Source organism: Triturus cristatus, chromosome 1_2, assembly GCF_964204655.1.
Source record: "Triturus cristatus chromosome 1_2, aTriCri1.1, whole genome shotgun sequence".
Lineage (NCBI taxonomy): Eukaryota > Metazoa > Chordata > Amphibia > Caudata > Salamandridae > Triturus > Triturus cristatus.
In genome coordinates, this window is record NC_140580.1 from 118,357,944 (window position 1) to 118,384,618 (window position 26,675).

Here is a 26,675-nt window from a genome sequence, read left to right on the forward strand (position 1 = left end):
ACGGAGGGGAAGCTTCAAAGTCTTGCTGCATTTGTAAGCTTCCCCAGGCCTTTTGCTGCTTCCAGCAGCTGGTCCTCACCGGTTCTGACCCCCCACTTTGGACGGGTGAACCGGTGGGAAAGCCAAGTGAGGAACAGAGGTGTGCCCACCTTTGCCAACCCCACCCCTCAGGTGGGGGAGGTGAGGTGAAGCCCAACTCTCAGTCCCCGCCAACTTGCAGATGGAGAGACCCAGCCAACCAGAGTGAGGCATATGCCCCCTCCCACTGGAGGGTGGCATAATAGGGGGTGTACTCACCCCAAGGCAGGGACCCATTGGTTCCAACCTTTACTTACCTATAACACCCCTAAATCTAGTATTTAGGGGCGCCCCTGAACCTTGCCTCCTCAGACAAGAAATGATCAAGAAGAAAAGAAGAACCGAACAGCTGTGCTGAAGCTAAGAGGACGACGCCAGCAGGCTTGGCCTCAGCCCTACCGGGCTGTCCCCGCCTCCAACCTGCAGAAGTGAAACTCCCAACTCGGGACGCTGAGCATTATGCCTTAAACTTTATTATACAAGACATTTGGGATATCTACGAGCAAGACTGTGTGTTTCGTTGTGAGCTACAGTTTTTTCAGTAGTATTGAGCCTCAGATCATTATACGCATGACGCGTTTAGGTATTAGTTTTGAGCAAACCGAATTATCGGCAGCTTCTCTCTCACCCCTGAAGAAGTGATTGTTTATCCCGAAATGCATTGGGAACATCTTTTGAGAGAAGATGCATTTTGTCCATATATTGTTAATTGAAAGCATGAAGTGTTAACGTTGTATACGCAGTTATTTCAGTAAATCTATGTACAATAAATCATGATTATGCATTAGTGGAGAGGTATCCGCTGAGAATAAAAACATTATAATGGTATTTGACTTGTGAATGTATTTGCAAAGAGCACATATACGTTTACAACATTGGCTAAAATTGTATAATTTTGTTGGAATGTCCAATTTAAGCAGTGCGAGCAGGGTCAAGTGCATCGTTACACTTGCAATTTAGTCATTAGTTCATATGAGGCAGGCAACCTCATTCCTGACCTGCACGCTACACTTATAGCAGTACTGACAAGCACTTGATTACTACAAAACATTGATTAAAAATATAGGCGTGCGCAACAATCAATATTATGGTGTTAAAGTCCTTGCCATTTGGGTTACAGTTAGACTTTAACTTGTTTTTGGGGGAATAAGCACTGATGTCTGGTTAGCAAGCCTCAGTGTGATGTCAGAGTTGAAAACCAGCATCTGACAGTCAAAAAGGGGGTAAAAAGTGGGAGGACAACTGCAACAAAATTCCAGTTTCCTACATGTATCATCTTAAGATATGTTACGAGGAATTGCCTTAGTAGCGGCTTAGCCAAGGAATCCTGCATTCAACTCCAGACTCCCCCCTCATTAAGTTGTATAATTGTATGTTGGTTTCCTTGCTGGAGAAAACAGGTATTCATTTAGCAGTTTCAGAAAGATTACAAGTCACACAATGCTATGAACCAGCGAGCCCTTTTTTAGTGGTCTCCCCTTCTCTCTCCTTCTCCCCCAGAACATTTTGTGGAAAAATGTTCCAAACATTTCTTTATCAACATTGCACATATTTAGAACATTAATATAGAGCTAACACATTTAATCAATACACCCTCTGGTAGAGCCTACACCTGGCTGTCCTTCTGTGAGCACTTAAGGCATGTCACCCATACACAATAACAGAGTGTTTTTACTTACTCATTTTCGGCTTTGTCTTCAATTTGTATCCATTTTTCATGATGGCTGAGTAATTAAATTCCCTCTACCGTTTGCAGACCCACGAGTTGAAGATAGAGTATTAGATATTCTAGATCCGTGGGCAATAGAGTCACCAAATGAACAGGTCTGCTGATCAGTGCTTAAAATTATGCTGTCTTTTTGTTTGTATTTGACGAGGAAATAAGGCCACTTTTTTGGCTTTCATTGGATATGTTTTGCCTCAAGACATATGCAATGTGGCAAGTTGGTCATCGCTGCACACATTCCCTAAACATCACTGCATTAATGTTTGGGCACGAGGCCTCAGGGGTGATAATATTGAAAACAAGAGCTACTGTTGGCTCCTCACAATAACTGCCTCAAGGTGAGCAACACTGCTTTGAATGTACTTCATGTAAATCCAAAATACTTTTACAGCTGGAGTACCTTCTATATTTGCACAACACCCTCCCAAGTGAAGAGAAGTGATAGTTTGTTTTTTAAATATGTATTCTTAACCCTGAAACCTCACACATTGTACGAGTAAGACAAAAATACTGGCTAAAAACGTCACCTACACTGGTCGGTTAAAATGTAGCATGAGTCGTATTGACTGCCTAATTTCTAGGCATGGGTAGTAAATTCCGTTCCGCTCGCGAAATTTGCGTAATTTGGGTAATTTCGCGTTCCGCGGAGAACGCGGAATTGCCCAAAATTCTGCGTTTCGAGGAATTTTTTGCTTGTTCGCGTTCTCAAAATGTATGTTGGCGAGATATTACCCCCCGAGCACGCAAACTGCGTTCGCGAACAGGAAAAAAGCATCACGAACAAGCAATTCCGCGTGTTCGCGGAGATTTTTTATTGTTTGGCGGAGCTTTGCGTAGCACGACTACGCAAATTCCCGTCACCTTTACTAATTTCACACCCATGGTGAGGTGTTGCACAGCATATGAATCTAGTTTTGTCATGCTTCAGAAACTAAACATTATCTGCTATAACACATCAAGGAAGAGTACAAATATCAAACAGTGGAACCCATATGCAAGACAAGGGTTGGATCTAGATCGGCATTTTATAAGAAACTGTACTTAGTTTCTTTCATTGACTCGTGTGAACGTTGTAACTGAGTATTGTTGTTTGCTTATTGGAGCTTGTGGCCTTCTATTTGTATTTATTGTAATTTCGGAAAACTGTAGTGAGGAATATATTTGACTATGGGATTTATATCTTCAGGTTAATAAAAATGTAATCCATGTGGGCTGTGCAGTACTCAACATAATTAAATGTAAAAAAAAAAGTCTAATTGCAGTTTTTTTGCGCATATGATATATTTTCAGATTGGAGCAAGATAGATTTTGTATGCAAACGAAAGTGGTTTTTGTAATAAAGGTTCACAAACAGTATGATGTTTTTAAGCGGTATGCATCTTATTTGTTACAGGTATCAGTATACTGTTGATGACCTCTACCCAATGATGAATTCACTAAAGCTGCGAGCAGAGTCTTACAATCAATGGGCTTCAGTGGTGAAAGAAGCTTTGGAAGTGAAATGCGCCAATAAAAAAAGTGAGTTACTAAACTACACTTTTTATCGTATGCATCTTTATATTAGTACAATACACAATGAGAAACTGCAGAACTGAGCAAGAAAACATACTCTGTTTCAGTTGCACAAATATACGCTTGGGAGCAAACTAGCAGTAGTTAGTAATACCTAAGTTAATAATACTAGTGTCATATAAATCACTCCTTCCTGGGCAAGTCTAGGAATTTGGGGTGGGCGTGGCTTGGGGTGGGCGTGGCTTGGGGTGGAGGAGTGAAGCAATTCAACAGGGCAAATGCAAGCCTAAGGCAGCCCACATGGCCTTCCTCTGCACAGGGAAATTAAATAACACTGTTGGTAAAGCTCTGTAATATAAATAATAGTTTTTCAGCATTGTATCTTTCATAGATTCACATACTTTACTCATTGTTAAACTGGGAGTCCCAGATCGATGACTGGAAGGAATGAATTATGTGAAATCTATGAAAGATACTATAGGTGGAGAATTAACACTAATATTAAATAGCTATTTTCTTTTCCAGCATTGTCTTTCAAGATTCACATGCTTGAAAATTACTAGTCAGGCAGGGTATCCTTGTTGGACATTATTAGCAGTACCTAATAAAGCACTTTATTAACATTGAAATCAGCAGTAGATCACAAATAGCCTATCTGCTTTCTTTTACGATGCAAAGACTTAACAATCAGGTGTATAGGCTGTGAGCTCTACTCCTTCACAGTCAGACTACTAGATTTTCTACCACACCTTAGTGTGAGAAATCCTCAGGGCTCTGCCCCATTTTGTCTCCGATTCAGCGATTTCAAATTTGAATATTCCTTACATAATTTGAGCCTCCCTTTAAGGTGCTGAAAGAACTTGGGTTATTAGTTGCGACAGAGTCCTTCACAAGTAATCGTATTGCAGTTATCTTATTACTGGAAAAGAAGTACTCCATTGTAGCACTTGACGTTTTCAGGGTAGTGAAGCAGAGCAGTCCAAGACCTACTCAATGGAGTTAGTGTGCTTTAGCAGTCCCACTTCGCTGGCATGCAACAGCACTCAATACATTATTGTCCAGTCAGTGCCTTTTTTAAAAAGGAAAAGTGCTAATAAATGCTATACATTAAATTAAAAAACTGCACATTAGACAGATGGAATTAACTTTGGTGGCATCCTACTAACTCATTACACACCTAGTGGGCCCCTGAACCTCATCATCACAATACTCCCCACCTATACCACATGTAACATCACAGTATAAAAGGGGTGATATTTTAAATAAGACCAGCCTACTGGCTTTGTCAGGGGGTTGCCACATTATTAAAATCATTTCTCACAAAAGACAAGAGCGACCCATATCTCCTTGCGAACTGGGTATTGCCCGTAAGCAGAGACCATGTTCACAAGGAACTCATTTTTCATGGAAAACAATTAGTTATTGCAGCAATTAATGTATCCTGCTTGACTCAAACAGAACAGACAGGTAAAGAAGGAAACCTTAGCTCAATAAGGTATACCAATTATTTCACAAGGTAATACGTTAAAACGTTAAAGCTCACAGAGTCCTCACGTCAGCCGAAGTGAGTGTTATTTATTTTGCAAAACAATATTTAACATACAAAAAGGCATAACATTTTTTACTGTCTGTGTATTTACATCATATACATTTTTCACATTTGAAAGTGATATGTGAACCCCAGTGATGTGACCATAACCAGACTAGTGAAATATCAATGGTGATATTGGAGCACTTGTGGCGGTGGTTATTAGTAGATAAAAGAGGAGCCAATGCAATCAATTCTTCAGGGACAACTATGATTTGTTGGGGGCTCTCCCTTTTGAATAGTCGACGAAGTTTCGACCCCCTCGCGGTACGGGGTCTCTTCAGGACAGAGATTCTGGGGGCTAAAGATGGGACAAGGTTTTAGTGTTGATGAAGGGGACGTGGGAACGGTGGGCCAATGCTTGAACGTAAAACAGGTTTACCGAGCAGCACAATCAATGTGCCTGAAAGGCAGAAATCCTTCTTAATATATTCCAGGGTGCTTCTCAAAGCTGGTAATGACACTTAGTTCCTATCAATGACAAGGTGGAAGGAAATTTAACCACCGGCATAAATGCTTAAAGAGGTGCTTATATGAATAGGTGTAATAGTGCGCTATGGAATGGCTTACCCTTGAAATGAAAGCAGAGGCATGGCTTCACTGTAGCTCACAGTAACCGGGTTAGCTGTAGGTCCTACAGATAGGAAACTGAATTAGCCCAGTATCTAATTGCTGGTTATAAATGAGTGAATTTAAATCTACTTTGTACTCACCAAAATTTAGTGTGAATAGTGACCCAAATGAGGGCAGCACTTCGTAACCCACTTGAGGCCCGCTGTCCTTTATTAAACGGAACCATCAGGAAAGGTCAATTGTGAGGAGAAAATTCCTGTAATTAGAAGTAAAGGTTTTTTTAGAGCATTAAAGAAAGTATCATTGGATCGATGGAGAACTCACCTTACTAATTAGTTATTGGCATAGTAGCTGTTGTCCCGCTTCAATAATGTGAGGCAAGGAACGCGGTGCCGGATAGAACCGATGTCTGTCAGGGAAATGAAAGTAGTTATGAGGGTCACGGTTTAGAGGGGCAATATGCTGAAAATGCATAATCCATCAAAGTAACAGGGTGTGATGATTTACCTAATATGCAAGACGAAGGGTTGCTGGCAATGGTTGTAGCCAGACGAGGTCGGACGGCAGTCAATTATATATGACGCCGATGCGCGTGCACGAAAAGCCAATGGCAAGCGACGCACGCGCTGTGTGCTCACTGGCAAGTGTAGTCTGGACTTCTGTAATGGCGGCGGCCATTTCAGAGTAAATAATACGGGTTAAGAAGCGGTGAGAATGAACGCATAAAGAGTAATTAATGCTTCATTCTGATCAATAAGAATCATCTCAGGGGCTAACCCTATGCAATAACACAGGGATGAGTGTCAGGACTAATCACATAAAGAATTATATTAAAATCCGCGTAGCAAAAATGAGGGGTAAGGTTACAGTAGAGAATAATGGCATATAACATTGTCCTTTAGTATTCTAGTGTTTTTTACATTCAGAATAAATGTTGCTCAACCATTGAGCAGACGAGGGTTCTTGTACATCTGAAACTCCATGTATCAGAACACTTGAGATCTGATTGGAATCCAAATACATAGGACAGCATACTTTTTAGTTAACATATTCTAGAGATATTAACTTCAATGCATTGTTATAGGTGTAAGAAATAATACATATGTATTGCATATTCAGAATGAATAATGCTCAAACACTAAGCAAAGTGATTTCTCTCACCCCAGGGAGCTCACATTGGAGGCAGACCTTTTGGTGGATTCCAGAGGGTCTGAAGAGGCATTGGGGAGTGATCCCAAGAAGAGTGGTTCAGGTATCTTCAAACCCAGTGTGTTGGAAGTGGCTCAGAGTAGCCCAGCTAGGTCCTGTAATAGTGAGAGGGGTTAGGGCCTCACGTCCTGTCTTTAAGGGGAAGGAGTGAGAATGGGTTATGTCCCGGTAGTGCCCAACCTCCGTCTCAGAGCCTGGATGGTTCTTTAAAGGAACACCAGGTGGGGAGCCTAGTCTGTCCTGAGGGGCTGCCCATTGTGCGGGATCCCCTAGTGTCTGGTGAACTGGGAGGGTCTGTAAGCAGGCCTCCATCAGTTCTGGTGTCTGGCAGTGCCACTCCAGTTGGGAGGGTGCAGAAGTCCAGAGTGAGGGGTGAGAGGGGAAAAGAGTCCCCAGTGGAAGAACCAGTGGGTCAGGGGCCAGCCAGAAGGGCTGCGTCACCAGTGAATGACCATGGTGACATCACTTCTGTCCTGGTGGATCTTCGTGCACTGTCAGATGGACAGGGATCGGGAGATCTGCGCCAGGCAGACTGTCACACGACACATGAGTTATGTGTCACCCTCAGGGGGGGCATGCGTGCTCCCCGGGAAGTCCTGGTGCGCCAGGCGGGTGTTCAACCGCATAGTGTCATCGGTTTTGAGGGAAGTGTTTGGTAGTGGGAGTTGAGGTTCTGGGGGTAGACTCGGGGTCCCCCAGGGTCAACAAAGCACTCTTGTTTCACCCTTAGTGGCACTAGGGCGACCGGTTGCAGAGTGCTGAGGCCCAATGTTATCCAGTTGGTGGCTGCTGCAAGCAGGCCACTGGGTTGTGGGAGCAAAGCTCCCAGACTTTAGCTCAGGGCAAATGGGGAAACAAATTAGCACCAAAGGTGCACCCTCAGCGACACTAGGGCGGCCAGGTGCTGTTTCTATGTCGTACGCCCTGTTGTTTTCAATTAAGAACCTCCGGTTTGTAAAGAGACAGCAGGCTTTTGGACGAAGGTCTTCTGGGTGCGACCACCACTTCGAGAGTTAAGTTGGGAAGTTAGGGGTTGTGAGAAAGTGCCATCTTTCTTGCATGGTATGCCCCTACTTTTTGCTGAATTGCTGAATGTACTTTGACTGAGTGTGCCCTGGACTCCTGCCAATCAGGTGCCCAGGGCCTATGTTCCTTCCCTAAAAACCTAAAACCCAAATTGGCAAGCCCTGGCCACAAGTCAGCCCCTGGGAAATGGTACCTAGGGCCTTGTGACCAGGGACGGCCTCTAAGGGCAGCAGCACTCATTGTGCCACCCTTAGAGGCCCTGTAACCTAACACACACATACTGCCCTTGCAGGCTGAGTGTCTGGGTACAGGACAAAACAAAGAGTCGACATGGCACACATCCCTGTGTGCCATGCCCACCACCTACACTGCCCTGGCATACATCAGCCACCCCTCTAGCTGGGTGCCCTATGCCAGTGGTGTGGGCACAGGAGCAGGAGCCCTGTGCCCCTACAGTACCCAGGTCCATTCCTGGGCACTGTAAGTGCAGTGCTGCCATTTAAGAGTACATGGTGCTGAGAGCTCGTTAAACACAAACTCCACAGCACCAGAATGGCAACACTGAAGACTGAGAAGTTTGGTATCAAACTTCTCAGCACATTAAACTCGCACTGATGCTAGTGTGGGATTTAATGTACCAAGCACCCCAGAGGGCATCTTAGAGATGCCCCCTGAAAACTAACCTACAATCCACGTCTGGTCTGAGAGGCTGCCTAGGCTGCCACACAGCAGACATGTTGCTGGACCCCTGGGTAGGAGAACCCTGCTCTCCAGGGCCTGCAACAATGCACATCCTGGGCGAGGTGCTAGATCTCCTCCCCCAGGATGGGCAGGGGGAAGCTTCAAAGGCATGCTGCCTCTGTGAGCTTCCCCAGGCCACTGCAACCCCCCACTCTGGCAGGAAGCTTGGCCGGAAACCCCAAATATTGACAGGGGATGTGCCAGCCTGCCAACCCCACCCCTCAGGTGGGGGAGGAGAGGTGAAGCACATCTCCGGGCTCTCGCCATCTTGAAGATGGGGAGCCCTGCCCAATCAGGACTAGGCTACTGCCCCCCCTCCCACAGGAGAGAGGCAGGATAGGGGGTGTACCTACCCCAGGACAGGGACCCATTGGTCCCTGCCCTTCACCTACCTGTAATGCCCCTAAATCCAGTATTTAGGGGCACCCTGAACCTTCCTTCCCCAGATTCCAGATTCCGAAATACAAAGAAGAGCAAGAAGAAAGAAGACCTGCCCTGCAGCTGCTAAGAAGAGGAAGACACCAACTGCAATGGCCCCAGCCCTACCGGCCTGTCGACCCTCGAACCTGCTCCTGCTCCATCCCGGCATCTCTTGTGGCCAGCAACCTCACAAACCCCGGAGGACCTGGCTACCTTTTGGCTCTAAGCCCCTGGGACTCCCATGAGTAGAGGCTCTACTCAAAATCTGCTTCTAATCCCTGGCATCAGCCCGGAACTGCGAACCCTTCACACTCTGCACCCGCCAAGCCAGACCTGTGCCGGAGTGAACAAAGATCACGAGGACGACCCCACGGCGACTGTGACCCCGAGTCCGGCACCCAAGGACTTCCCTCGACGCTCCTGACGACGCCTGCAGCCTCAGAACCAGGTGCCCCCCCAACCGCGATCAGCAGATGGTAAGATTTCCCGACAGCAAAAGGCACCCCGGCGCCCCGCGGCCCCCTGTGCCCAACTCTGGGGTACCTACCTATCCTCCAACTATCCAACTTACCTCTCAAAGTGGTGGTGGCACCTGAAGAATCTTCGTCCCTGAGCTTGCAGTCTTTTTCTAAACCGGAGCTTTCCCATTGAAATCAATTGAGCGCCCGAAGGCTCAAAAGCACCCTGCACCCAGCCGCCCAAGTGGCCCTGGCAGTGTAACCTCTACACCTATCTACTTCCCCATTTGCCCTGAGCAAGTGACCAGGAGCCCAGCTCCCACAGCTCTGTGGCCTGCTAGTCAGTAGCCACCAACCAAGGCCCCCCTGCCTCCCATAGGATAACATTGGGCCTAACTCTCTCTGCACCCGGCTGCCACTGTGCCGCTGAGGGTGTAACAACTGTACCTACCTGACCCTGGGGGACCTCTGAGTCTATGCCCAGAACTTTAACTCTGCCAGTCGAGTACTTACCTTAAAGCCGATAACTCAATTTTCTCCTTAGGGTAACATTGACTGGTTTTTCCTAAAATTTCTTCTAAGTGTGGACTTTCCAAAACTTAAAATATTCTCCAAAAATCAGCCGAGTAACGAAAACGAAAATACTCACCTGCTATTAGGTGAGCTCCCAGTGCTGGATCTTGGTACCCAGCACTGACTCTGAAAAATATTCACAACCGTACTTACCAGTAACCCAATTTTCTTCCATAGGAAACCATTGACTGATTTTCTGTGAAATTTCTTCTGTCAATTTCTGCAAACTTTAAATATTCTTTAAAAATCGTATAAATTGTGAAAACGTAATTACTTACCTGTTTTAGATAAAGGTCCCAGTACTGAGTCTAGGCACCCAGTACTGGATTACAAAAGTAACAAGAACATACTATACCTGCAACTTGAATTTTCTTACATAGGGAATCATTGACTGTTTTTCTATGAAATTAAGTGTCAACTTTTAAAATAGCAAAATATTGTCTAAAAATCATAACAGTAAGTCGACTTTTATCACTTGTTTCTAAGTACTGTCCCAGGACTGAATCTAGGATCCAGTCCTGGAATCACAAAAGTAATCCTAAAAGTAATCTATTGCAAATAACTTGAAACTTCCATTGAACTCAATGCATTATTGTGTTTAAAATTGTGTTGCCTATTGCAACCACTTTGAACTTTCTACAAAAGCCAAGTGCATATTGAAAAAGTATGTTCGAGGCATATGAGCTGCAGATTACACACTTTTGCATAGATCGGCATCTGGTGTTGGGTCCGGATGTTTGCAGTTTGTTTTTCCTCTTGGAAACTCTTTGGAAGTTACGAGGTCGGTGACTCCTCCTTTGGATCGTATTGCGCATGGGCTTCGGCTCCATCCTCAGACTGTTTTTTACCGCCATCGGGCTCGGGTGTAATCTTTGCGCTCAGGTTCCGAACATTTCCAGTTCAACGATCGAAGCGGAATCCTCACCTCACATCGCGGTATTGTTTCGATCGCGATCTCCTCAATCAACGCACCTTCTCATCGACTAATCTTCGGTTCCAGTCGTCGACGGCGGCCTTCGGGCCTACGCAAGCTCCGGTCCCGGCTAAAGAACTCCATTCAAGAAGTGCCCTCGATGTGGGTCCAAATTCCCCCACACCGATCTTCATGAGGTATGCAACCTCTGCCTCTCCCCTGAACACGAGGCTCGAGACTGTCCGGCCTGTAAGTCTTTCAGACCGAAAAAGACTATTCGGGACCGAAGAGCCAGACGAAACATGGCACACTCCTCAACCTCCGTTCCAGTCGATATCTTCGGAGACGACATCGAAGATCCGGGACAGCAGCGCACCGAAGAGGACCTCGTCAGTGCTTCCGAGACCGACGACTCAGATGTGGAGGACATCACTCCGGCGCAGAGGGTCGTGAGTAATATACCCCCCCCCCACCCAAAAAGGCTTCCGTCACGCCTTCGCCTCCGGGCCTAGGCAAGACCAGAGACACTGCTTCACACACCTCACCTTCGGGCCCGGTGAAGAAGCCAAATAAGCCTTCCGGCGGCTCGGGCTTGAGCCAGCCTGTCAGCGGTGCCGAGAAACATACTTCGGCACCGAAAAAGAAACCGGCCTCTACCTCGACACCGAGCTCAGCACCGAAGCCCTCGAGGTCGAAACCCAGCACTTCCGTACCGACGCCAACTTCGGTACCGACCAAACCCCATAAGGCCCTCGGCACCGACACTTCCATGCCGAAGCCCACCTCGGCGCCGACCAAGAAATCGGAGGTTCCCAAGCCCATTGCTAAGCAAACTGGCACGGACAAGCCTAAAAAGTCATCGGCCCCGAAAACTTCAGCGCCGACGGACCAAACACTGTCACAGGAACTATTTACACCGGATCCCTTACAAAAAACTCTCACCAGGGATCCAAAAACTGGACAGTTGGCACGCTCTTCCAAAAAGAGACATTTGGACAAACCGGCTCCGCCTCCACCTCCAAAGAGGAAGGACTCTGCTACCTCCCCTTTCAAAATACCTTCCCCACCTCCTCCACCCTCTCCACCTCTGCCTTCTCCACCCCCACCTCATCGCTCTCCGACCCCGTCTCCAGACGATGATGATCAGGGGGACCCATATCACGATACAGGGGATGTGCCCCAAGACCCCACCCCTACAGGATCCCCAGACTCATGGGACGACTACAATAACCCAGATATTCCCGACGTCCCACAAGATGACCTTTACCCTTCCAGGCCATCTCCACCGGAAGACTCCTTAGGTTTCCACCACCTACTTCAAAGGGCGGCACACTATCACGGGGTAGAGTTGCACACTGACCCAGTGGAGGAGGATTTCCTCCTTGACACACTTGATACCACACATAGGTCTACCTCCACACTACCTATGCTCAAGGGGGTGGTAAAACATGCGCCAGAGGTTTTTAAGGACCCAGTCAGGGCCAGGGTCATTAACCCACGCATAGAGAAAAAATACAAAGCTGCCCCCACAGATCCTGCCTATATCAAAGGGCTGCGCCACTAGATTCCCTAGTGGTTTCCACTGCACGAAAAAGATCAAATTCCCAGGCGTCAGGCGAAGCACCACCACCTGACAAAGAGTCAAAGCTACTGGATGCATCAGGAAAGCGCACTGCGTCACAGGCAGCCAATATATGGCGTATCGCCAACACCCAAGCGCTATTGGCCAGATACGATAGGGCATATTATGATGAATTAGAAACTATAATTCACCACCTCCCTGAAAGATATAAAACTAGGGCCAATGAATTAATTCAAGAGGGCAAGACAATAACTAACACCTCTATACGCTGTGCCTTAGACGCAGCAGACACAGCCTCCAGGGCCATTAATACTAGCGTCCTCCGTCGCCATGCTTGTCTAAGAATATCAGGTACAAGCCTCCATCCTGAATCATCCCTTTGACCAAGAACACCTATTCGGCCCAAAGGTAGGTGAGGCCCTCGAAAAAATTAATGGGAGCCCTGCAGTCACACCCTCCTAGGCGCTCTTTTCGCCTCTCTTCCTTTCGGAGTACATCTAGAGGCTACACCTCAGATAACGCGTCCACTTCCTACAAATCCCGCACTCAGTCCACCTTCACAAGGGGTTATCAAAGAGGCGGCTAAAGGGGCAATAATAATAAAGGCAGAGGCAAAACAAATACCGCCCGCTCTGCCACACCGCCTACCCAATGACTTCCACCCGCTCCCTCCAGACCATCCCACTCCGGTCGGGGGCAGACTTCAAAATTTCCTTCATGTCTGGGAGACCATCACCTCAGACAAGTGGGTGACCCAAATTATTCGGTCAGGATACTGCCTGGAATTAACATCTACCCCCCCAAACATTCCACCCAGGCAACGCCCAATGTCACAAGAACATTCCACATTACTAAAACAGGAGGTAATCTCCCTCCTACATAAACATGCAATAGAACAAGTTTCCGTCAATCAGCAAAATTTAGGGGTCTACTCCCTATATTTTCTGATACCAAAAAGGGACAAGACCTATTCTAGATCCCCGGCCCCTAAACACATTCATACATTCGGACCATTTTCACATTGTAACGCTTCAGCAGGTGCTTCCGCTCCTCTCCCAGAACGACTTCCTCACCACACTGGACTTGAAAGACGCATACTTCCATGCTCACAGAAAGTACCTCAGATTTGTAGTGGGCGGGCAACACTACCATTTCAAGGTGCTCCCATTCGGAGTCACAACAGCACCACGGGTATTCACCAAGTGCCTAGCGGTAGTGGCGGCACACCTCAGAAGACAGCACATTCACGTCTTCCCATACTTGGACGACTGGCTGATAAAAGCCACGTCCTACAACCAATGTATACACCACACCGCCACTTCAATCCAACTCCTTCACCAACTAGGCTTCACGGTGAACCACCAAAAGTCCCAGCTAACACCATCCCACATAAAACAATACCTCGGTGCCACCTTAGACACCTCAAAAGCAATAGCCTACCCCAATCCGGCCAGGATTGCAAGCATTCAGGCTTTGCGACAAAGATTCATACTTCAACTCTACCTTCCAGCAAGAGTGTTTATGCAACTGTTAGGGATGATGGCCTCTTGCATTTTCATAGTGCCCCACGCAAGACTCCAGATGCGTCCACTCCAAGAGTGCTTAGCGCGCCAATGGAACCAGGCCCAGGGGCAACTGACAGATCTGGTGTTGGTAGACGGTCGCACCCATCGCTCTCTGCAGTGGTGGAACACCACAAACCTTTCCAAAGGTCGACCGTTCCTGGACCCGGTTCCACAAATAATACTAACAACAGACGCATCGCTCTCCGGCTGGGGAGCTCATCTATTACACCTCACAGTGCAGGGCACATGGACGCTGCAACAAAAGTTACTCCATATCAACCATCTGGAGTTACTAGCAATGTTTCTAGCCCTAAAATCTTTTCAGACACAGATTTCAGGCAAAGCAGTCCTCATTCGCACAGACAACATGACGGCCATGTATTACATTAAAAAACAAGGCGGCACACACTCTCCACAGCTCTCTCAACTAGCACAGAGCATATGGAGATGGGCAATTCCACACAAAATCTTTCTCCTAGCCCAACATGTCCCAGGAGTCCAAAACACCATGGCAGATCTGCTCAGCAGACAGACGCAACAGTTCCACGAGTGGGAACTTCACCCGCAGGTTCTTTGCCCGTTCTTTCAAATGTGGGGGCATCCACAAATAGACCTATTCGCCACCCACGAAAGCAAAAAATGCCCAAGCTTCGCCGCCAGATACCTACACCCATTGTCCAAAGGAAATGCGATATGGATGAACTGGTCAGGCAAATTTGCGTACGCTTTTCCACCTCTCCCACTAATTCCATTAGTGGTGCGAAAGCGACAACAGCATTCCCTCACGCTGATCCTAGTAGCTCCAACATGGACCAGACAACCGTGGTACACCACGCTGCTGGAACTCTCGGTAGTACCACACCAAAAGCTACACCTCTCACCATGCCTCCTAACCCAGAATCATGGAGAGATCAGGAGAGATCAGGCACCCGGACCCAGCTCAGCTCAGCTCAGCTCAACCTTGCGATCTGGCTCCTGAAATCCTAGGGTCAAGACTGATTTGTATATGACTGGGTCCAAACTGGAATGGCATGGTGAGCAAAACAACGATGGATTTAGGCCCAGATCTCTGTACTGGGGTGAATGTATGACATTGTTCTGCATTCTGTCCATCAACAGTTCTTTTTGCAGCTAGCAGTTGATGGCAGCCCCTGGTTTACACCCCCACTTTGGGCGGGAAAACCGGCAGGAAAAATTCTAAAGAATAGGTGTGCCCACCTCTGCCAACCCAACCCTTAAGATTGGGGAAGCGAGGTGAAGCACAACTATCAGTCCCCGCCATCTTGAAGATTAAGGACCCCTCCATTCAGGGCTAGGTCTATGTCCCCCTCCCATAGGAGGGTGGCATAATAGAGGATTTAGTCACCCCAAGTAAGGTGCCCATTGGCCCTTCAGGCCCCTGTAAGTATAGAAAATGGTACCTGGTTACCTAGGGCATTTGGACTGAAGAGGGACCCCTCACCTAGGCCATGCAGACTGCCACTGCAACATGCATGGACTGGTGCAAACAAAAAGAACACAGTTGACATGGCACTGCTATACCAACTTGCACTGCCTAAGGTATAGGTAAGTCACCCCTCTAGCAGGCCTTCCAGCCCAAAGGCAGGGTGCACTGTACCACAGGCATGAGCAGATATGCCCCTACACTATTTAAGGTCATTCTTAGATATTGTAAGTGCCATGGAAGCCATAGAGAGTCCATGGGCTGGAAACTCGACAACTCTAGTTCCCCAGCACCACGATTGCTTCTCTGAACACAGGAGTATTTGGTACCAGCCTGAAGGGCCAGTTGTGAAATCGTTTGTAGGAAAGAAACACTGGCTTAAGGGGACCTGGTTGGCAGGGACCCTGTGCACTACAATCAAAACCACATCAAATTCCAGGCAAAAAGTGGGGGCTAACCATGTCTGATGAGGCACTGTATTGCAGTTAGCACAGCTAGGGGGTCAGCATGTAATAGTGTACTCGCAAATTGGGCGACCATATCTTTCCACAGTGAAAACAGTGGGTTTGTGTGTTGTACTGTCAGGACATGCAGAGTAAATGTCCTGCCTGTGTCATATGTTGCACCCTCTCTTTAGGACTTGGCAGGCCGGCCAGAGGGGTGACTTACACAGATGTACAGGGGAAGTTGTGACTTTGCCTTTGCTTTCAGTGGCAAAGTTGGGCTAACAGGTACACAATTGCTCTACCAGTCTGCAGTGTGGGACCTGTTTTACTTGGGGATCTGTTTTAGTTGGGAGGTGGCCAAGGTGGCCCAACCATTGTTGCAAGCCCTTAGGTAACCACCCTTGTAACCTACATGTCCTGGGTACCTAGGTAACATTTACTAGGGACTTACAGGTAAGTTAGCCATTTCCAATTTGATACAGTCTATTCGAAATACAGTTTAGGGTCCGGGCACCGGCATTGAGTTCAGTCGAAAAACTAGCAGCATCAGTTAACTCAGAGGAGACCCTTAAAAAAGAGGCATTTTTCACATGTGAATCCCAAAAATATTCTTGCTGCAAAACAAAAAGGCATCTTAACAGTAGGGGTAGTTTTTTATTTTTAAGAATTTTATGGATTCACATACCATTTACATGCCTCCCCAGAAGGAGGTGAATTTGCAAAGAAGAGGCATAAAAAAAAGAACACAACAAAAGGGAAACCAAAAACTCAAAGTAGTCGCTAGAAAAAAATCTGAGGATGGCAACCTTTGAAGGGTTTCCGGGGCATACGTCTGATGTCATAGAAGGATGGAAATGACACCAAAGGGTGGACGATGCCTATGCAAAAAAAAAAAAGAGAGAGAAACAAGACTAAAATACAATTTCAGACCTGACCACTAGATGAAATAATGCACAGCATGTGAATCTAGGGAATTCTTTAAACTTCAAAAGTACTCCGACATGGGAAGTATCCTTTTCATTTATTTATTTATTTATTTGGCCAAAGGGTCCTTCCTTGTAAACATTGACTGACATGGAACTGCAAATCTTCCTCTGAGAGTAAGAAGTAAAGGGATTATTAGCTGCCTTAACTCAGTGTACTAAACACACATTTAGAAATGACATAATTGTTTTTTTTCTCCAACTAGATCTTTCTGCTTTCAAGGACTTAATAGAAGAATCGGAAATAAAGCATTTTCCTGACAACGACCTTTTACGCCGCCTGCGTTTAGTTACCCAGGATGCAGACAAATGTGCATCAGTGGCGCAACTGCTTCTAAAAGGCAAAAGGCAGACCAGGTAACATTCTTTTTCAGTTTGTTTCCCAGCCTAATGGTGAAATTGTTGAATTGTCTGACTGTTACGCAGCAGCTAATTTCATAGTTTAAAAAAAAATGTGATTGTTTTTGCTTCTTCCCTTGATGGTTTAATAATCGTTTGACCAGTGCAGACTTTTACAAGCTCCCAGTTTGTGATTGGCCTGCCGATGTTCTTGCTAAGTTTTTCCTTGTTCTTTTTAGGTATCGATCAGGTGGTGGTAAATCTCAAAGCCTTTTAACTCTGAATGAGCTGCGGAGTTTCGTGAAACAGCTTTATGCCCTCCCATGTGTCATCAGTCAGACACCATTGCTTAAGGTACTGTCATTTTAATTTGGAAATTGGGGTTGACTATTGACTCATTGTTTTTACTTTTAAGAGGTTCTTTTCCTCAATGCTCTTAACTTTCAAGACCACAAGGCCTCACAATCTATCATGCAAATTAAAGTCCTCCAGTGGTGGTTATAAAATACAAAACCTGGTTACCATGACAACAAATTAATTTAAAACACCGTTAACATAAGCCTTGCCTGTTGTCCTTGGCTTTTTTTATGTGCACATAGGTGTTACCAGAATCGCCCCATATTGTTGTTGCAGTTTTATAGAGTAAACCCAAAATCACTTCAAGCTTAACTGTTCCGAATACCACATGTGCGGTTGACACCAATGGAAGGTAAACGCCACCTTGTTTGCTAAAAGACTTGTGCAGCATGGAACATTTTGTAGATCCGTATAATGAGACCTTATTGTGCCATGTATAGTTCGGAAAAACATCTACACAAATCATTTTCTGTCCACCCTATGAGGAGTCTGCACAACTCACTGTGATGCCAATGCTAAGCCCTCAATGCTCCCAGTGTGATTCATTTGAAAATTATATGTTCGAGGCATATGAGCTGCAGATTACACACTTGTGCATAGATCGCCATCTGGTGTTGGGCCCGGATGTTTGCAGTTTGTTTTTCCTCTTGGAAAGTCTTTGGAAGTCACGAGGTCGGTGACTCCTCCTTTGGATCGTATTGCGCATGGGCTTCGGCTCCATCCTCAGATTGTTTTTTTTCCGCCATCTGGCTCGGATGTGATCTTCGCGCTCCGGCTCAGAACAGCTTCCAGTTCGACGGTCGACGCGCAATCCTCACCTTAAACCGCGGTATTGTGTCGATCGCAATCTCCCCCACTCGACGCGCCTTCTCATCGGCACGGACCTTCAGTTCCAGTCGTCGACGGTGGCCTTCGGCCTCTCCAAACTTCGGTCCTGGCAAATGGAAAGGACTCCATTTACAAAGTGCCCTCGATGTGGGTCCAAATTCCCCCACACCGATCTCCACGAGGTGTGCAATCTCTGCCTCTCCCCTGAACACGAGGCTCGAGACTGTCCGGCGTGTAAGTCCTTCCGGTCCAAAAAGTCTATTCGGGACCGAAGAGCCAGAAGAACTATGGCGCACTCCTTGACGACGATTCCGGACGACATCTTCGGAGAAGGCATCGACGCTCCAGAGCAGTACACAGAAGAGGGCCTCGTCAGCGCTTCCGAGGCCGACGACTCAGATGTGGAGGACATCACCCCGGCGCAGAGGGTCGTGAGTACTGATTTCCCCCCCCCCACCCCCCCCCCCCTCCTGGCGGCACCGAAAAAGGCTCCGGTCACACCTTTGCCTCCGGGCCTAGGTAAGACCAAGGACACTGCTTCCAACACCCCACCTTCGGGCCCGGTGAAGAAGCCAAGCAAGCCTTCCGGCGGCTCGGGCTCGAGCCAGCCTACTCCTGGTACCGATAAACACGCTTCGGTGCCGAAAAAGAAGCCAAACTCCATATCGACACCGAGCTCCGCACCGAAGCACTCGGGGTCGAAACTTAGTTCTTTGGCACCGACAACACCCTCGGTGCCGACCAAAGCACACAAGGCCACCAGCACCGACACTTCGAGGCCGAAATCCATCTCGGCGCCGACCAAGCGTCCGGAGGTTCCAAAACCAGGTTCCAAACAACAAACCGGCACGGAAAAGCCTAAAAAGCCAGCGGCACCGATTCCTTCGGCACCGACGGACAGACCAGCCTCACCGGACTTATTTACACCGGATCCCTTGCAAAAAACACTCACCAGGGATCCAAAAACTGGACATTTGACTCTTTCTTCCAAGAAGAGACATTTGGAGAAGCCTGCTCCACCTCCGCCTCCAAAGAGGAAGGACTCTGCTACCTCCCCATTCAGAATACCTTCCCCACCTCCTCCACCTCCTCCACCTTCTCCACCTCCTCCACCTTCTACACCTCCACCCCCTCCGCCTTCTCCACCCGAACCTCATCGGTCTCCCACCCCTTCTCCACAAGATGATGATCACGGGGACCCATATGATGATAGGGGATGTCCCACAGGACCTACCCACAGGGGACCCCACTCCTTCAGGATCCCCAGACCCATGGGACGACTACAATATGCCTGATATCCCCAACGTCCCACAAGATGACCTTTACCCCTCCAGGCCATCTCCACCAGAAGACTCATTGGGGTTCCACCACCTACTGCAAAGGGCAGCACACTATCACGGGGTAGATTTACATACCGACCCCGTGGAGGAAGACTTCCTCCTTGAGACGTTCGACACCACACATAGGTCTACCTCCATATTACCTATGCTTAAAGGAGTGGTAGAGGTTTTTAAGGACCCAGTTAGAGCCAGGGTCATTAACCCGCGCATCGAGAAAAAAATACAAAGCTGTCCCCACAGATCCCTCCTACATCAGAGGGCCAGCGCCACTAGACTCTCTAGTGGTATCCACTGCACGTAAAAGGGCAAATTCCCAGGCATCAGGTGAAGCACCACCACCTGACAAAGAGTCGAAGCTACTGGATGCATCAGGGAAATGCACTGCGTCACAAGCAGCCAATATGTGGCGTATCGCCAATACTCAAGCGCTATTGGCCAGATATGACAGGGCACATTTTGACGAGTTAGAGAGCATAATGCACCACCTCCCTGAGAAATATAAAGCTAGGGCCAACGAACTAATTCAAGAGGGTAAAACCATTACAAACACCTCTATACGCTGTGCCTTAGATGCAGCAGACACAGCTTCCAGGGCCATCAATACAAGCGTCCTCCTGCGTCGCCATGCTTGGCTGAGAATATCAGGGTTTAAACCGGAGGTACAAGCCTCCATCCTTAACCATCCCTTTGACCAGGAACATCTATTTGGCCCAAAGGTAGATGAGGCCCTAGAAAAAATGAAGAAGGATACAGATACGGCGAAGTCCATGGGAGCCCTACAGTCACACCCTCCTAGACGCTCCTTTTCGCCGCTCTTTCTTTCGCAGTACATCTAGAGGCTACTCTTCAGATACCGCGTCCACTTCGTACAAATCCCCCACTCAGTCCACCTTCACGAGGGGTTATCAAAGAGGCGGCTATAGGGGTAACAATAATAAAGGCAGAGGCAAAGCAAACCACTCCCGCTCTGCCACAACGCCTACCCAATGACTTCCCCTCCAAACCCCTCCACTCCGGTCGGGGGCAGACTCCAACATTTCCTTCCCGTCTGGGCTACCATCACCTCAGACAAATGGGTGACACAAATAATTCAATCATGCTACTGCCTAGAACTCATATCTACCCCCCCAAACATTCCACCCAGACAGCACCCAATGTCACAAGAACATTTGATACTCCTAAAGCAGGAGGTAGTCTCCCTCCTACAAAAACAAGCATTAGAACCCGTTCCTACCAACCAACAAAACATGGGAGTCTACTCCCTATATTTTCTCATACCAAAAAGGGACGAGACTCTACGGCCCATCCTAGATCTCTGGCCCCTAAACACATACATACACTCCGACCATTTCCATATGGTAACGCTTCAGCAGGTACTTCCGCTCCTCTCCCAAAACGACTTCTTGACCACCCTAGATCTAAAAGACACGTATTTTCACATTCCAGTGCACAAAGCTCACCGCAAGTACCTCAGATTTGTAGTGGACGGACAACACTTCCAATTCAAGGTGCTCCCGTTCTGGGTCACAACAGCGCCAAGGGTATTCACCAAGTGCCTAGCAGTGGTAGCAGCACATTTACGAAGACAACACATCCACGTCTTCCCATACTTGGACGACTGGCTGATAAAAGCCGGGTCGTTCAATCAGTGTGTTCAACACACATCTATCACCATTCAATTACTCCACCAGCTGGGCTTCACAGTAAACCACCAGAAGTCCCATCTCCAACCATCCCACATAAAACAATACCTCGGTGCCACCATAGACACCTCAAGAGCACTAGCTTACCCCAATCTGGCCAGGATTGCAAGCAGTCAAGCTCTACGTGCAAAATTCGCACTACAACACTCCCTTCCAGCTCGAGTGTTTATGCAACTAATAGGGATGATGGCCTCTTGCATTTTCATAGTGCCTCATGCAAGACTCCAGATGCGTCCTCTCCATGAGTGCTTAGCACGCCAATGGAACCAGGCCCAGGGTCAATTAACAGATCTGGTGTTGGTAGACGGTCGCACCCATCGCTCTCTGCAGTGGTGGAACACCACAAACATTTCCAAAGGTCGACCGTTCCTGGACCCGGTTCCTCAAATAGTACTGACAACGGACGCATCGCTCTCCGGCTGGGGAGCTCATCTACTACATCTCACCACACAGGGCAAGTGGACACCTCAACAAAAGTTACTCCATTTCAACCATCTGGAGTTACTAGCAATCTTCTTAGCCCTAAAATCTTTTCAAACTCAAATTTCAGGCAAGGCAGTCCTGATCCGGACAGACAACATGACAGCCATGTATTATATCCAAAAACAAGGCGGCACACACTCTCCACAGCTCTCTCACCTAGCACAGAGCATATGGAGATGGGCGATACCCCAGAAAATCTTTCTCCTAGCTCAGCATGTCCCAGGAGTCCAAAACACAGTGGCAGATCTGCTCAGCAGACAGACACAACAGATCCACGAGTGGGAGCTTCACCCGCAAGTTCTTCACCCATACTTTCAAATGTGGGGGCATCCACAGATTGACCTCTTCGCCACCCACGAAAACGCCAAATGCCCAACCTTCGCCGCCAGATACCCACACCCATTGTCCAAAGGGAATGCGATATGGATGAACTGGTCAGGCAAATTTGCGTACGCTTTTCCGCCTCTGCCACTCATTCCACTAGTGGTGCGCAAACTACAACAACACTCCCTCACACTAATCCTAGTAGCTCCAACGTGGGCCAAGCAACTGTGGTGTACCACACTGCTGGAACTATCTGTAGTGCCGCACTAAAAACTACACCTCTCTCCACACCTCTTAACCCAGAACCATGGCGAGATCAGGCACACGGACCCAGCGCAGCTTAACCTTGCGATCTGGCTCCTGAAATCTTAGAATTCGGGTACCTAAATCTTCCCCCTGACTGTATGAACGTCATCAGAGAAGCTAGGAGACCTACCACTAGAGCGTGCTACGCCGCCAAGTGGAAACGTTTTGTTGTTTATTGCCACAACAACACCATAATTCCATTGGACGTGTCCATTCAACACATAATAGGCTACGTACTCCACCTACAAAGGTGCAATCTAGCCTATACGTCCATTCGACTACACCTCGGAGCTATTGCAGCTTACTTACAAAACAGGCAACATCTTTCACTCTTCAGAGTACCTGCCATTAAAGCCTTCATGGAAGGCCTTAAAAGAATAATTCCCCCCAGAGTGCCACCCTCACCTGTGTGGAACTTAAATATCGTTCTCACAAGGCTAATGGGGCCTCCCTTCGAACCTCTCCATCAATTCGAATTACAGTTCCTAACATGGAAAACCGCCTTTCTTGTAGCCATCACTTCCCTTAGACGGGTCAGTGAGATACAAGCACTTACCATTCAAGAACCTTTTCTCCAAATGCACCATAACAAAGTTGTTCTCCGTACCAACCCAATATTCCTCCCTAAAGTCATTTCTCCCTTTCACCTAAACCAAACAGTAGAACTACCAGTATTTTTCTCGCAACCACAGACCGTTGCAGAAAGGGCTCTTCACACACTGGATGTGAAACGAGCCTTACTCTACTACATTCAGAGAACACAGCCTTTTCGTAAGACCAAACAACTGTTTGTTTCTTTCTCTCCACCACACAAAGGTAACCCCATCTCAAAATCGGGGATAGCTAGGTGGATTGTAAAATGCATTCAAATCTGCTACCATAAAGCAAAGCGAACGCTATCCATTCCCCCGAAAGCCCATTCTACACGAAAAATAGGGGCTTCCATGGCATTCTTAGGGAACATCCCATTAGATGATATCTGCAAAGCAGCTACATGGTCAACACCGCACACTTTCACCAAACACTATTGTGCAGATGTGCAAACTAAGCAACAAGCTAGTGTGGGCTAGGCTGTACTCAAAACATTATTTCAAACCACTGCAACAGATACGGGTGGTTGCCGCTAACGGTGGGTACTGCTATATAATGTATGCACAAGTGTGTAATCTGCAGCTCATATGCCTCGAACGGAATATGCTACTTACCAGTATGCATCTGTTCTTGGCATGTAGAGCTGCAGATCTACACACGCCCACCCGCCTCCCTGGCTACCTGTATCTGTCCCAGTTTATCTTATTTAGATAGCACACACATGGGTATCTTCACTGTTACTACTACGCTCCATCTTTCCCTGCTGGCGAAAAACAATCTGAGGATGGAGCCGAAGCCCATGCGCAATACGATCCAAAAGAGGAGTCATCAACCTCGTGACTTCCAAAGTCTTTCCAAGAGGAAAAACAAACTGCAAACATCCGGGCCCAACACCAGATGGCGATATATGCACAAGTGTGTAGATCTGCAGCTCTACATGCCAAGAACAGATGCATACTGGTAAGTAGCATATTCCTTTCTGCATTCTGGTTGAAAGGAAACTAACACAGAATCTAGTGAGCACCAAACCTATGGCAGAAACTTCAGCAGCTTAACACAGGCCTTATCCATTTGCAAGTTCTAGTCTCATTTAATGACTCTGAATGGACAGGTTGTTTTCTTTCTGACTGATTGTCCTTTCTATTAATGAACTGAACACCTTTTAGTTTCGGTCAATAACCAATGCATACTTACACAGAGTATATCATTTGTGTCTCCTGCATGGTTGCAAGGATACTGTATTCAAGAACTATACTGTTTTTCTGCTGATAACGTGGAAAACCAGTATAAATCATTGCAATTCGGAGAGGCACACATTTGAGCATAGAGTCTCAGTGTTCGAGGCATGTGGGCTGCTGAATTCATATCTGTGCATAGATCGCCGCCTAGTGTTGGGTCCGGATGATTGCACATTGTTGTCCTGCAAGAGTCTTCGAAGTATCACGAGATAGGTGGCTCCTCCCCTGGACTACAGTGCGCATGGGCATCCTCTCCATCCTCAGATTGTTTTTTCCGCCATTGGGTTCGGATGTGCTTATCTTAGCTCAAGTTAGGAAAACTTTATTTAAGGCCAAAAGCCTTTAGATATCATCGGTATTGTTTGCGTTCGGTATCGATAGATTATTATACTTGTTCTTGGACTCATTCACCCTTCTCGGACCGAGTTTCGGTCCGACCATCGATCAACGTTTGAAGATGGAATCGAGGACTCCCTTCAAGAGATGTCCTCTATGTCACGCAAAATATCCACACGTCGATGTCCATCCGGTGTGTAACAAATGTTTATCACCGGATCATGATGAGTCCAGGTGTATGGCCTGCGCCCGGTTCCGGTCGAAGAAGACCCTTCGGAAAAGACGGGCGGCTAGATTGGAGGCCAAACAATCGGCGCCTAACCCGGTTAACATATTCAGCACCGAGGATGAAGAAGTCGAGAGCGTCGAAGAGATAGAATCGAGCCATGCTTCGGAGCATGACTCCCAATATGACGACGATGATGAGGAGATCTTCGAGGACGAAGACGTCGTCGACGAGGTAGGAGACGACGAAGAGGCCCTTGGGGCCGAGGAGGATAGCTCAGGCGAGGAGCTAGGCCAATCCGTCGATGCGGAGGCCGAGGGAGATAGTCTTGATAAGGCTCAGGTCGAGGGATCGCCTGCGGGCCTTACCCAAGATCGGTCAGATCGTTCTACAGCCCCGCCTGAAGGCCCGGCTTCGAACATTTCAAAAGAGCCGGAAATATCGAAAAGGACTGGAGTCGATTCCGTGAAATCGAAACCAAAACCAGCACCGGTCAAATCGCAACCGAAAGTGCAACTGGCTCAGGTCGGATCGAAGGCATCGAAACCTTCCAATCCGTCGACACAGAAGAAGGACGTCGGAACCGACCAAAGAAAGAAGGACTTCGGTACCGAGAAACCAAAAAAGGACTTCGGCACCGAGAAACAGAAGAAGGCCCTCGGTCCCAGGAAGACGCAGCGGCCTATGGCACCGAAGGTTGGGGCACCAACAACCAAGGTCAAGGTGGTCGATCCGACTACATCAACACCGAAGAGTGCTGAGACTGCCAAAATACCGGATCAACAAGGCGTCGATCCCAAACTTCGGATCGAAGACCCGAAGACTCGAAAGAAACCGGAGACCGCGTCGAGTCCTGTCTCCAAAGAGCCTGTCGGTTCAAAAGCACCGTCAGCATTCACGTTGCAACAGGTGTCGGAGTCCCTGAAGCGCATCAGGGAACGGGCCACTCTCGAACCGAAAACGGGTCCCGAACCGCACAAGGTCGCCAAGGCTCACTCGGCGCCGGCACCGATCAAGTTTGGATTGCCACCGCCGGGGACACCGAAGATGTTCGAACTTAGGAAGAGTATCGAACAACCACGTACAGTGCCCACGGAAAGAACCAATGTCGAGGACTCACAAGACCAGTTTATCGACGCCGACACTGGTAGGCTGTTGTTCCGCAAGCGGAGAATTGTTCCAGAAAAGGCTTTGGACTCATACAAAATTCCACTAAAAAGGAAAATGGCGTCAGGTTCGACACCAGTGCTTGTAGAAACTTACCACACATATGATCAGGTACCACCATCCTTTTTTCCCACACACTCGGAGGCGGATGCTGGAGAGGGCTATACTGAGGATGATACCACTTATCCTGTGGATAAAGACCCTGATGAACAACAGCAAGACCAGGATCAAGCATGGGGAGACCCTAATGACCCAGGAGACCCACAAAATTCTCCTGACACTCATCTTTATAATATAAAACCATCTCCCACTGAAGATACTGCTGCTTTTAACGCCCTCATTGAAAGAGCGGCTGCCAATCACGGAGTGGAACTTCATTCTGACTCTGTGGAGGAGGATTTCTTGGTGGACACTGTTGGACCTGCGATGGGCAAGCCCAGCACAAAGGGGGGTAGCTTGGCTCGAGTGACAAGGCGGTAGAAGGCTGTTGTGTTAAGCCGGCTATGACCAAATAATAACTCCCTGCACACCACATAAAAAGAAGGACACCACACCACTGTTATAGAAAAATACGTTTCGTTTATATAAAAGTTCTCTGGG

The 26,675-nt window shown here is 47.6% G+C and overlaps 1 pseudogene across 1 annotated transcript in view; it reads left to right on the top strand.

The window, feature by feature from the left end:
* Window positions 1-1,798: 1,798 nt before the first annotated feature.
* Window positions 1,799-26,675, top strand: part of LOC146866929 (lysine-specific demethylase 5B-like) — a 545,361-nt pseudogene continuing 520,484 nt past the window's right edge. The window contains exons 1-4 of the transcript XR_014966708.1: window positions 1,799-1,806; window positions 3,198-3,322; window positions 17,044-17,194; window positions 17,416-17,530. The product of XR_014966708.1 is annotated as a lysine-specific demethylase 5B-like (transcript). The remainder of the gene's footprint in view (window positions 1,807-3,197; window positions 3,323-17,043; window positions 17,195-17,415; window positions 17,531-26,675) is intronic.